This window comes from Prenolepis imparis, unplaced genomic scaffold, assembly GCF_030444845.1.
Source record: "Prenolepis imparis isolate NDT839.2.m4 unplaced genomic scaffold, iyPreImpa1.0 SCAF_2, whole genome shotgun sequence".
Classification (NCBI taxonomy): Eukaryota; Metazoa; Arthropoda; class Insecta; order Hymenoptera; family Formicidae; genus Prenolepis; species Prenolepis imparis.
In genome coordinates this window covers 1,464,407-1,475,419 of record NW_028141160.1, presented here as the reverse complement: position 1 = coordinate 1,475,419, position 11,013 = coordinate 1,464,407, and positions in this window count along the sequence as shown.

Here is an 11,013-nt window from a genome sequence, read left to right as displayed (position 1 = left end):
TTTGATTCGGTTAATGAAGGTGATAAAATATCTTTTTGTATTAATATTGTCAAACCATGCTTTTTTCCGTTTTTTTTTATAATAATTCCTGAAATAAAATGTTCCTTTATTGTTTGATTCCGCTTGGATTTTATTTTGTGTACTGTTCCATATATTTTAAAGTTTTAATGCAAAAGTTATTCGATAACATTTTTGCCATATCTAAAAGCATTACAACTTTGGCTTCGGCTATTATCACGTTATTAGGGGTACTATTTCTATACCCTAGTGCAGTTTTTATACCTAAATATTGGCCCCTTTCTAGTTTAGTTAATGCCCTTTAGTTAATGCTTGGGCAGATTCCCTGGGTGCATAAATGAACAATCCATAGTCCATAGTCGACTTAACTAAGCTTTTATATAATATTAGCGCTGTATTGACTTCTATGCCTCTGGTTACATTACTTAGGTATCTTAGAATAGAGTTGGCTTTTTTTACTTTGCCTCTTATTTCCTTAATTTGCTTACAGAATTTCAGTCGATTATCGAGCCATATGCCTAAAAATTTAAACTCTGTATAAAGCTATACTATTTGGTATTCTCGTTCCTTTGACTTTAATATATAACCTTTTATCGTAGTAGCCACTTTTAGAATATTCTACCAGCGAAGTTTTTCTTGGCTCTAAACTTAGTCCTAGTTTCTCTAAATTTTTTGCTACTCTATTTACCGCAACTTCTAGGTTTATCCTGTTATCTTTTCTATTTCTGCCGCAAATATATATAGCTATATCATCGAATTGTATAATCTTAATGTTATTTTCTAGCCTATATATATCCGCTATCCTATTTGTATATATTGCATATAACAACGGGCTGAGTACAGCTCCCTGAGGCAAACCTTTGCTTACGTTTCTATGTGTACAGTACTGATTATTTACTATAAATTTAGTCTCGCGTGTTTGTAACCAATTGTTAGTATACCGTCCGGACATTTCTCTTCTCGTAACTTGTTGACCATAATGTTAAAGTCCACGTTGTCATAAGCAGACGTCACGTCTAGAAAGGCCGCCAATGTGTATTTATCGTCGTACATCGAGCACCTGATGTCTGATACTATTTTCCCTAGATTTTCTGCACAGGAGACCTTCCTCTTCTAAATTCGTTTTGCGTTCTATGAAGGATTTTCTTTTTCTCCGCCCACCATATGAGTCTCTCATTGACCATTCGCTCCATAACTTTTCCCACGCATGATGACAGTGCAATGGGTCTGACTTTCTCCTTTCCTACTTTATCGATGAATAATATTTGATATTTGTTCCAATCGGATGGTATGACTTCCTATTTCCAAATTTTGTTGTAAATATCGAGTAATATCCCTTTAGCGGTAGTTGGTAGTTTCTTTAACATCTTGTAGTCTACTTTATCTCTACCTGGCGCTGAGTCCCGTCTAATCAAATACAAAGCCCGTTCGAGTTTCTTCATTTTGAATGTCGCATTCATTGCGTTCCATTTGTCTTTGACTTTTTTTTATGTTCAGATTCATACTTACGGCTTTCTGTGGAACCCAGGGGGGAGCCAATTCGTCAATAGTCTTGAGGATTTCCGCCTCTCTGTCTTTTGTTTACCATGTGTTCCAATTAATTTTTTTTCTAATGTTTTTAAAAGTTTTCATGTTCCATACATACGCGAGGTTAGAATGTTTATTTATACCGCGCGTTGCAAAAGTTAATAAAATTTTCTTTTTTCTTCTTTTTAAAAGTTTTTTTTTGTTAATGCTCTACAGCGTTTATATTCTATGAAATCATGTAACGATTGAGACTTTTTCCATCTCTTTAGTTTTTCTTTTCTCATTTTTATTACCTCATTGCATTCCGCGTTCCACTATTGAGCTGGATGCCCCTTATTTTGATTCGATATCCTTGTAGAATTATCATTGCTATCCGTATCTTCCATTGGGTTTGGAGAACGTTTTCCTGACACCAAGTAGGCCGTTTCTGTTATTAATGCAATAAATTTCTTGTACTCGAATTCAGCTGGAATTTCTGTAGTGTTTGTCCTACAATCTGTTCCGGAATTTATAGACTCATTTACTTCCCAAGCATATTTATCCCAATCCGTTTTTTTTGTAGTAATTCTGTTAGTAATCTTCCTGAATCGTTGTATCTGTACCTCCATTGTTATGAATATGGGAAAGTGGTCTGAGTCTCAAGTCCTCTCCTTGCTAGTAGTTGATAATATCTATTAAATCACCATTGGCAAAAATTAGATCCAAATTTGACGCAATTTGGTTGCTATAATTTAGTCTAGATTTGGTGTCTGTATTAATACATATAAATTCTTTGTTATATATAGTCATGTATAGTTTCTCGCCGTTATTATCAATGTTATTGCAGTTCCATAGGCTGTGATGTGCATTAAAGTCTCCTACTATTGATGTATTTATATCGTTACCTTTAAATTTCAGAATGTCTTCCCACGCTAGTTTATTTTCCTCTCCATATGGTTTCCTATATACGGCAATAAGGTTGTATCTTAGCGAAGTATTCTTTATTCTTACACCTATGGCTTCCATATTAACTGATCTTAGGTTCCATGCCTCAATTATCTCGAATTCCACATTATTTCTAATGATAATTGCTATGCCTCCATTATTTCCTGCGTTTGTGTTTTTGACCGTTTTATATCCTGAAAAATATATAGTCTTGTTGATATTGACTTTGGTTTCAGTTATAACGATAATGTCGAAGTCCTTAATATGTCGTTCCAATTCTATTTTTTTATTCAATATGCCTCTTGCATTCCAAAGTAGTAGATTAGACTTTCTTTTTAAATTTATTCACCTCTTGATGCTTCTTTTTCGTTACGTTTTCTCCAATAATTCCTCTTGACCTCTGCTGCGATGTTTCTAGCTATCCTTAACTCTTCCTGGTGCTGGAGTTCTTTTCTGTTGGTTCCTGAATTTTTTTGTATATATGCTTTTTTCTGTTTCATTGTTTGCTTCTATACTTTGTAAAAACCGGCTAGGCTAGGTTCTAGAAAGAAATCCCGCATGAATTTTCTAAATTCGTGTGACGATTCCAAATAATCTGTAAAGCGAGTTATTAGCTCAGTATTCAAATCTTTACCTAAGGGTCTTGTCGGATGGCTATCCCTCTTTTTTCTCGAGTAATGTCCTCTTCTCTATTGTTGAATTGACTACAGTATCTTTCATTATGCTGTTTTCTTTTATCTGTATTGTCTTTCTCCAGATCGTTTTTTCTTATTTTATTGAACTTCTGGCTCATTGTACTACTAGATCTTCTATCCCAGCTTGTCATGGGGACACTAGTCTCTTGACCTTTTGCCATTTCAACTGCATTTTTAGTCGTGTTCTTGTCTGTACTGCTCGTCGTAGTTGTAGTAGTAGTGGATGTTTTCTTCGGTAATTGGGGCCATTACTTCGGCTTAAGATATCTATCGTATCTCATTTCCTTTAGACCTTCTGATCCTGTAAGAATTTTTTCTGCTTCATATAGTAGGAGACATTGTTATATGCCATAACTATCTTGACCTCTTTGTTCTTTTGAAAGACCGGGCACATTTTCGATGACGACTTATGTCCTGCCCCGCAGTTTCAACATTTTGTTGGCTTGTTGCAAGGTCCGTGTGAGGCCTCTCCGCACATTACACATAGGCCCGTATTCATAGTCGAGTCTCAAGTTAACACTTAAGATGATCTTGACCAAGTCTGTCTTATTCAGTCCAGACCGTCTTAAGATTGATAGATTTCATAGTTGTGAAATAAGATAATCTTCACAAAGAAATTTTCACTCAAGTAAATCTTATTTGATTTGAAATCGACTTGATGAAGACATACTCAAGATCATACTTAATCTCATGGTGGAAGAATATAAGGTGTGCTCATACTCGAAACAAATTTCGTACGGTTTTGCGCAGATGCCAAATGCGGCCATCTTTAAACGCTTAAATCGAGGTTATACGAACTGACTTTATGACATATGCAAAAAGTCAAAATATCCTTTAGACATGAGTACATGTTTAATAAAATCTTGTAAAAACGATTCCCGAAAAAAATTAAAAAATATTCAGTTTTTTCGATTTCCTAAAGAGAAAGCAATATTATTAAAATGGATAGCAGTTTGTGGAAAAGAAAATGCCAATGTAAAAAATGGTATGTATGAAATCAAATTTATCCTTAATTTTGAGAATTGATTATTTTAAGTAAATTATGACTGTTTATGATAAACAATCAAATTAAAAGAATTGATAATCCTACACTTATATATGTAATAAAAATAATATATACGGGTCATCAAAAAGTATCGGACCCCCCTAATATTTTCAGTAAGAATGCATTTTGGAAAAATGTCCAATAGCAAAGTTGTATGGCTTCAAGCGGGGAGTAAGATGATGACCTTGATTTTGACCTTGACCGTGTCCTTCAAGGACCGATTCAGCGACTTTCGGACCAATATTTTTCTCGCCTACATTTCTTTAGGGGGGTTAGAGGGGATCATCGGAATTAAAAATCTCGAATTGAGATTATTCCGAAAAAAAAGTTTTGGTAGCGTACCAAGCAAAAATTCGTGCCCCGTGCACAAGTATTTAATTCCAACGAAAAAATTAAAAATTTCGTTGGAATCAACGCACCGAAATCCGCGTACGGCTCTCATAGCCAGTCTAATTCTTAATTTATATTTCATATTTTAGTTTCGATACGTTTATTAATATCAAATACGTTTGTCTTATATTGCAGATAAAGCTGATACAATGTATGTGAAATCAAAATTCCATCATGAAGAAATAAAAGAGTTAAAAAGGAAATGTGCAAAGTCTGAGTTACTAATCAGGACTTTACAGCGCGAACTTGCTGAACAAAAACAAAAAGAAAAAGACAACGTAAAGAAAAATGTACAGGAAATATTGAGATCTGTATTCACCCCAGGACAAATCAAAATACTCCTTAATCCTTCGCAGAAAAAAACGCATTGGTATTCGGAAGACATAGCAGCTGCAATGTCCTTGCGCAGCGTAAGGCCGAAGGCCTACGTGTATTTGCGAAAGGTACGAAACATCCCCCTTCCTGGAATGTCGACACTTTAAAAAATGGCATTTTAAAAAATGTCATTGACATTATGAGATATAAAGGCCAATCTATGTCAGAAACAGAAAAGATGACCGTTTTATGCTTTGACAAAATACATATTATGAAGCAAATTGCAATTGAAAGGAGAAAAGAAAGAGCGATTGGACCAAATAAGAAATGTCAGGTCATTGTTGGTAGAGGTTTGTTTAAGAAGTGGAAACAACCGATATATTACCAATTCGATCAGGACATGACAAAGAATATTATTCTGAATGTAATCGCAGTATTATACCGTAATGGTTATACGGTCGTTGCTCTAACATGCAATTTGGGAACTACGAATCAAGCTGTTCTAAAAGAACTTGAAATTGATTCCATCGCAGATGTAGAAAAAACTGATTTCCAACATCCATGCGATGAAACAAAAAAAATACACGTATTTGCCGATGTACCGCATTTGATAAAATTATTAAGAAATTATTTTCTGGATTCTAGTTTGAATGTAAATGGACATCAGTTTATTAATAAATCTTGCTTGGAAAGATTATTAGAAATAAATGTAAACGATATAAAAATAGCTCATAAATTATCACGACTGCACCTAGACGTCACAGGATCTCAAAGGCAAAATGTTTAATTAGCCACGCAGATATTTTCAAATACTAATGCAGCTGCAATTGAATGGTGTGGTCTTCATGGTTTTATGAACGATTGCTTAATGTGGTCCGAAACTGCACGTTTTCTCAGCCTATTCAATAAATGGTTTGATCTTTTCAATAGTATTAGCAAATTCGGTAATCACGAAGGACTTCACGCCTATGGTACAGATTTAAAAACACACAATATTATTTTAAATGAAGTAACAAATGTGGTAAAAAATATGAGAGTAGGTAAACGAAAGAGTTTACTTTCCTTTCAAAAAGGGATTATATTATCTAATGCTTCGTTAATACGCCTATATGAAGACGTCACAAGTAAAAATGCAGATATAAAGTATATCATGACCAACCGCCTTAATCAAGATGTAATCGAAAATTTATTTGTGTACATCCGAGCTATGGGTGCAAGTTGCGACAACACTATTGCAGTTTTGATATAGACTACGCTGGTATGTGTTAGGAAAACATTCATCAGATGTGTTCACTACCGGTAGTAATACCTGTATGCAAGATTCTTCAGATGAAATGTGCTTAACTAGCGATATCAACTTCATCAACGAGGAAAAAGAAGAAGAGAGAGAAGAGAATAAAGAGGAAAATATCGATGATTACGATGAGGCCGAGTTAATACTAGAAAATATGCAACATAATGTACTGCAACATGATGACTTTGATAAAGACTATGTATAGTATTACAATGTATTTATTAGCAATTTACCTTAATTATTACAATGTACTTAGCACGCTATGCTTACGCTCTCGAGTCGTCAGTAAGAAGAAGGAGAGGGGGCGGGTACGCGGGCGACGATGTCGCCGGCGTTGGCCAACGCCCTCAAACTTTTATGCGCGCCATTTTCAAACGTCTCTATACATTCTCCCCACCGTTGAACCTTGGTTCAACTAATCTCTTATTATTGGTAGAAGAGCTACATTTTTTGTGGCACGCTTGTATATTCCATTTGACATTTTTACATCTATCACTCTAACGATATTATCTTGTCCAGGATATAATTTTATTATTCTCCCTGTGGGCCAATATAAAGGTGGAGTTTTATCGTCTCGTAATACAACTAAATCGCCGATTTGTAGCTTATGGTTTTGCTCATTAGATTTCTTCGTGCGGATCGTTAGTTCAGTGAGATATTCCTTGTGCCATCTATTCCAGAAATCACGCTTTAGTTTTTGAATATGTTGCCAGTGCGACAATCTATTGCTGCTAGTGTTAGTAAGATCAGTTTCTGGAATCGATGAAAGCAAGTCTCCGATTAGAAAATGACTCGGGGTTAATACATTTAAATCGTCTGGTTCGGCGGATAAGGGCGTTAGTGGTCTGGAATTCAACACCGCTTCGATCTCAATTATTAATGTATTAAATTGCTCAAATGTAAATAACGTATCTTTGGTTAATCGATATAACTCGATATAAATGATATTTGAAAGATCTAACCGCGGCCTCCCAAATTCCTCCAAAATGAGGAGATCGTGGTGGTATGAATTTCCAGTTCACTCCTTGCTCACCCAACCAGTGTGTTAATCGCTCTTTATAAGGTTGAGTATTAATAAACTCATATAGATCACGCAATTCATTTCTCGCTCCGACGAAGTTAGTGGCGTTATCAGACAACATGACATTTGCTTTGCCCCTACGTGAAAAGAATCGTTTAAGCGCCGCTAAAAATGCTTCCGTACTCAATTCACTGACTAATTCTAAATGAACTGCCTTAGTCGACAGGCATATGAAAATAGATACATATACTTTAATCTTATTTCGATTGCGTAGTTTTTTCTCTTTTATCAAAAAAGGACCGCAATAGTCAACACCTGAGTTTGCAAAGAGTCGCGTACATTCAAATCGCTCTTTGGGTAGATTGCCCATTGCATAGTCTATCATTTTCGGCTTTGCTTTAAAGCAGATTATACATTCGTGAATAATTCGTCTTATTCTATTTTTTACGTGTACGGGCCAAAACTTTCGTCTCACGTGATATAAAGTAGCTTGAGGTCCCGCATGTAATAATGAGGCATGGGCTTCTCTAATAATTAAATCTGTTATATGATGTTTTTCTGGTAAAATCATTTGATGCTTGTGTTCATAATTTAATTCTGAGTTAGCTAATCTACCTCCTACTCTTAAAATTCCGTTTGAATCTAAAAAAGGATGTAATGATGTAATATTACTGTTTTTCTTAAGCGGCCTGTTTGTTTCTAACCGTTTGATTTCGTTATTGAAAGACTCCATTTGAACAAGCCTTATAATACTATTCATTGCCTGTTTTAATTCTAAGCTGGTTAAGTTTTCTCGACTTCTAGTTTTTGTGCGACAATTATTTGTAAATCTAAAACACCATGCCACCTCCCATGCCAACTCTGCGAAGCATAGATATAGTTGAGAACCGTTGTAGTACGTCAATTTTGTGTTCTGTCTTCAAGTTGATTGTTGTTCTTTTCTCTGGTATCTCAGCTATTGTTGGGTAGATCTTCTTCGGGCTCTGCCAACCATTCCGGACCTCTGCTCCACAGAAGGTTGTCAATAAGTTCCGAGGGGAAAAACTCCTCTAGAAACCAAGTCAGCTGGGTTGTCGTGTGATGCAATGTGTCTCTATTCACATTGTTCGCTGAGTTTTTGAATAACAGCTATACGATTCGCCACGAATGTCTTCAATTGATGTGGTCGAGTATTAATCCAGTGTAGAGTTATAGTCGAATCTGACCATAATACGATCTTATTAAAGGGTATCTTGAGTGCTCTCAGAGCAGCTTGACAGAGTTGTGTCAACAGTAAGGCTGCACATAATTCCAGTCTTGGCAGTGTAAGTTTTTTAAGCGGTGCAACCCTCGATTTGGAGCAAACCAATACCACCTTGTAAGATTGCTCGGAGTCCTCTGACCTTATGTATAACGAAGCTCCGTAAGCTGCTTCACTTGCATCTGCAAATCCGTGTAATTGTAAACTTCTAGCTTTAGTTGTACTGACTTGTCGTGGAAAGGTGATGCTATTCAATATTTCCAATGTGTCTCGAAAGGTAATCCACTTGTTGCTGATTTCGTCAGGAACTGCTTCATCCCACGTCAATGACAGTTTCCATAAAGCCTGCAATAGTATCTTTGCCTTGACAATGACTGGTCCGAGAAGTCCAAGTGGGTCGTATAAAGATGCGATTTGTGCCAACATAGAACGTTTTGTTATCCTCCTCTCTTGTTGTTGTAGGTTAATTCGATATAACAAACAGTCTTGTTGTAGACTCCATTGAATTCCTAACGTTTTGTGTACATCAAAAAACTCGAGATATATAGCTTGTTCCGTTGTTTGATCAATCTTCTCCATGAACTGCGGACAATTGGAAGACCATTTCCGAAGATTAAAGCCTCCACTTCTTAAAAGACTCGTGATTTGATCTCTTAAAGTTTGTGCCTTTTCCAATGTATCAGCACCCGTTAAAAGATCATCTACATACATATCCTTGACTATGATATCTGCTGCTTCTGGATATATTAGTCGCTCATCTTCTGCCAATTGTTGTACAGTACAAATTGCTAAGTAGAGTGACGAAGTCAATCCATATGTCACGGTATTAAGCTTGTAAACTTGAATAGGTTCTTCTGGTTTATTTCTCCATAAAATCTTTTGGTATTGACGATCATCCTCTCTTATGTAAACTTGTCTGAACATTTTTTCAATGTCAGCGGTGAAAACTATATTGTGTAGTCGAAATCTGGTTACTATAGAAAAAAGATCCTGTTGCGTTACGGGTCCAGTGAGCAACGTGTCGTTCAACGAAAGACCAGTAGTAGTCTTCGCTGAAGCGTCAAACACCACTCTCAGTCGTGTTGTGGTACTGGTGTCCTTGACGACTGCATGATGCGGAAGGAAATAACCATCCTTATAGTTGTGTCTTCAATCCTGGACATATGTCCCAACGTTTCGTATTCCTTTAGGAAGTTGCTGTATTCTTCACGTAATTTACCGTTTATACTTAATCTTCTTTCTAATCCTTGGAATCTTTTTAAAGCCATATTATATGATTCGCCTAATTTATCCTTCTGCTCGTTGAATGGTAGTCCTACTGTATAATGTCCTGCGTGAGTCCTCTCAACTGTTTGCTTGTAATGTTCTTCACAGGCTTCTTCTTCTACTGATAATAATTTTCGTTTAGGTACTTCTTCTGTTTCCCAGAATCTTTGTACTGTTTCTTCTAACGTACTTCGAGAGAGGTGGCATCGATTGTTTATCGACGGACCAGGGGAATAAATTCTACCCGTGACAATCCAGCCGAATCGAGTTTCTTGTAATATAACGTTACCTGAATTCAATTTAATTTGATCTGTACATAATAGTTGATAAAAATACTCTGCTCCGATGAGCATGTCTATGTGACTAGGTTGATCAAATGTCGGATCTGCTAGCATTATATCTGTCGGTATGTTAAATATCTTATGCTTAATAATTCCGGACGGTAAGGGCTCTGTTATTTTAGGTATAATCAAACAATTAATGTTAAGGGTAAAAACATCAGTTCTGGACTTGATTGTTACTCGAGTAGAGCCTTTGATGCGGTAAATTGTTTCTCCTATTCCGCTTATGGGAATATCTACTGACTTCTTTGATAGTTTTAATTTATCACAACACTGTTCGGTTATAAAATTGGATTGTGATCCAGAATCTAAAACTACTTTACATGACTGATATTGCCCGGTCGCGTCTGCAATGTTTACTAACGCCGTAGATAAAATTGTCTGCGTTGTATTTTTTAACGTTGAACTCAAGCTTTGCACGGTTTTTTTTGTTGACGATTGTTCTACGTTACACTCGGTCTCTGTTTCAACCGCCTGTGTCATGTCATTAGAACGGACTGCATGTAACATAGTATGATGCCGACGATCGCATTTTTTGCAACTACTCGCTTTACATTCATTGACTCTATGATTTGTTCTAAAACAATTAAAACAAAGACCTGCCTTTTTTATCGAATCTGATCTTTCATTGTAATTCATTTTTTTAAACTTTTCACAATTTTGTATCCTGTGATTTTCTCCGCAAATATGACATTTACATGTAGCTTGTGTTTCAAATAGTATTTGTTTTGTTTTGTTCGAGTTAGCTTTGCCTGAGTTCAGCGTTTTATTGCTGTACATGTTCTCACGGTTGAACGTTTCATTAGGAATGGATTCTAATATGTGACATCTATTGCGTAGAAATTTGAGATACTGTTGCCATGTAGGCATTTCAACGCCGTCTAAGGACTTTTCCCATTCTACTCGTGTCTTCTTATCTACTTTCGAACCAATCAAG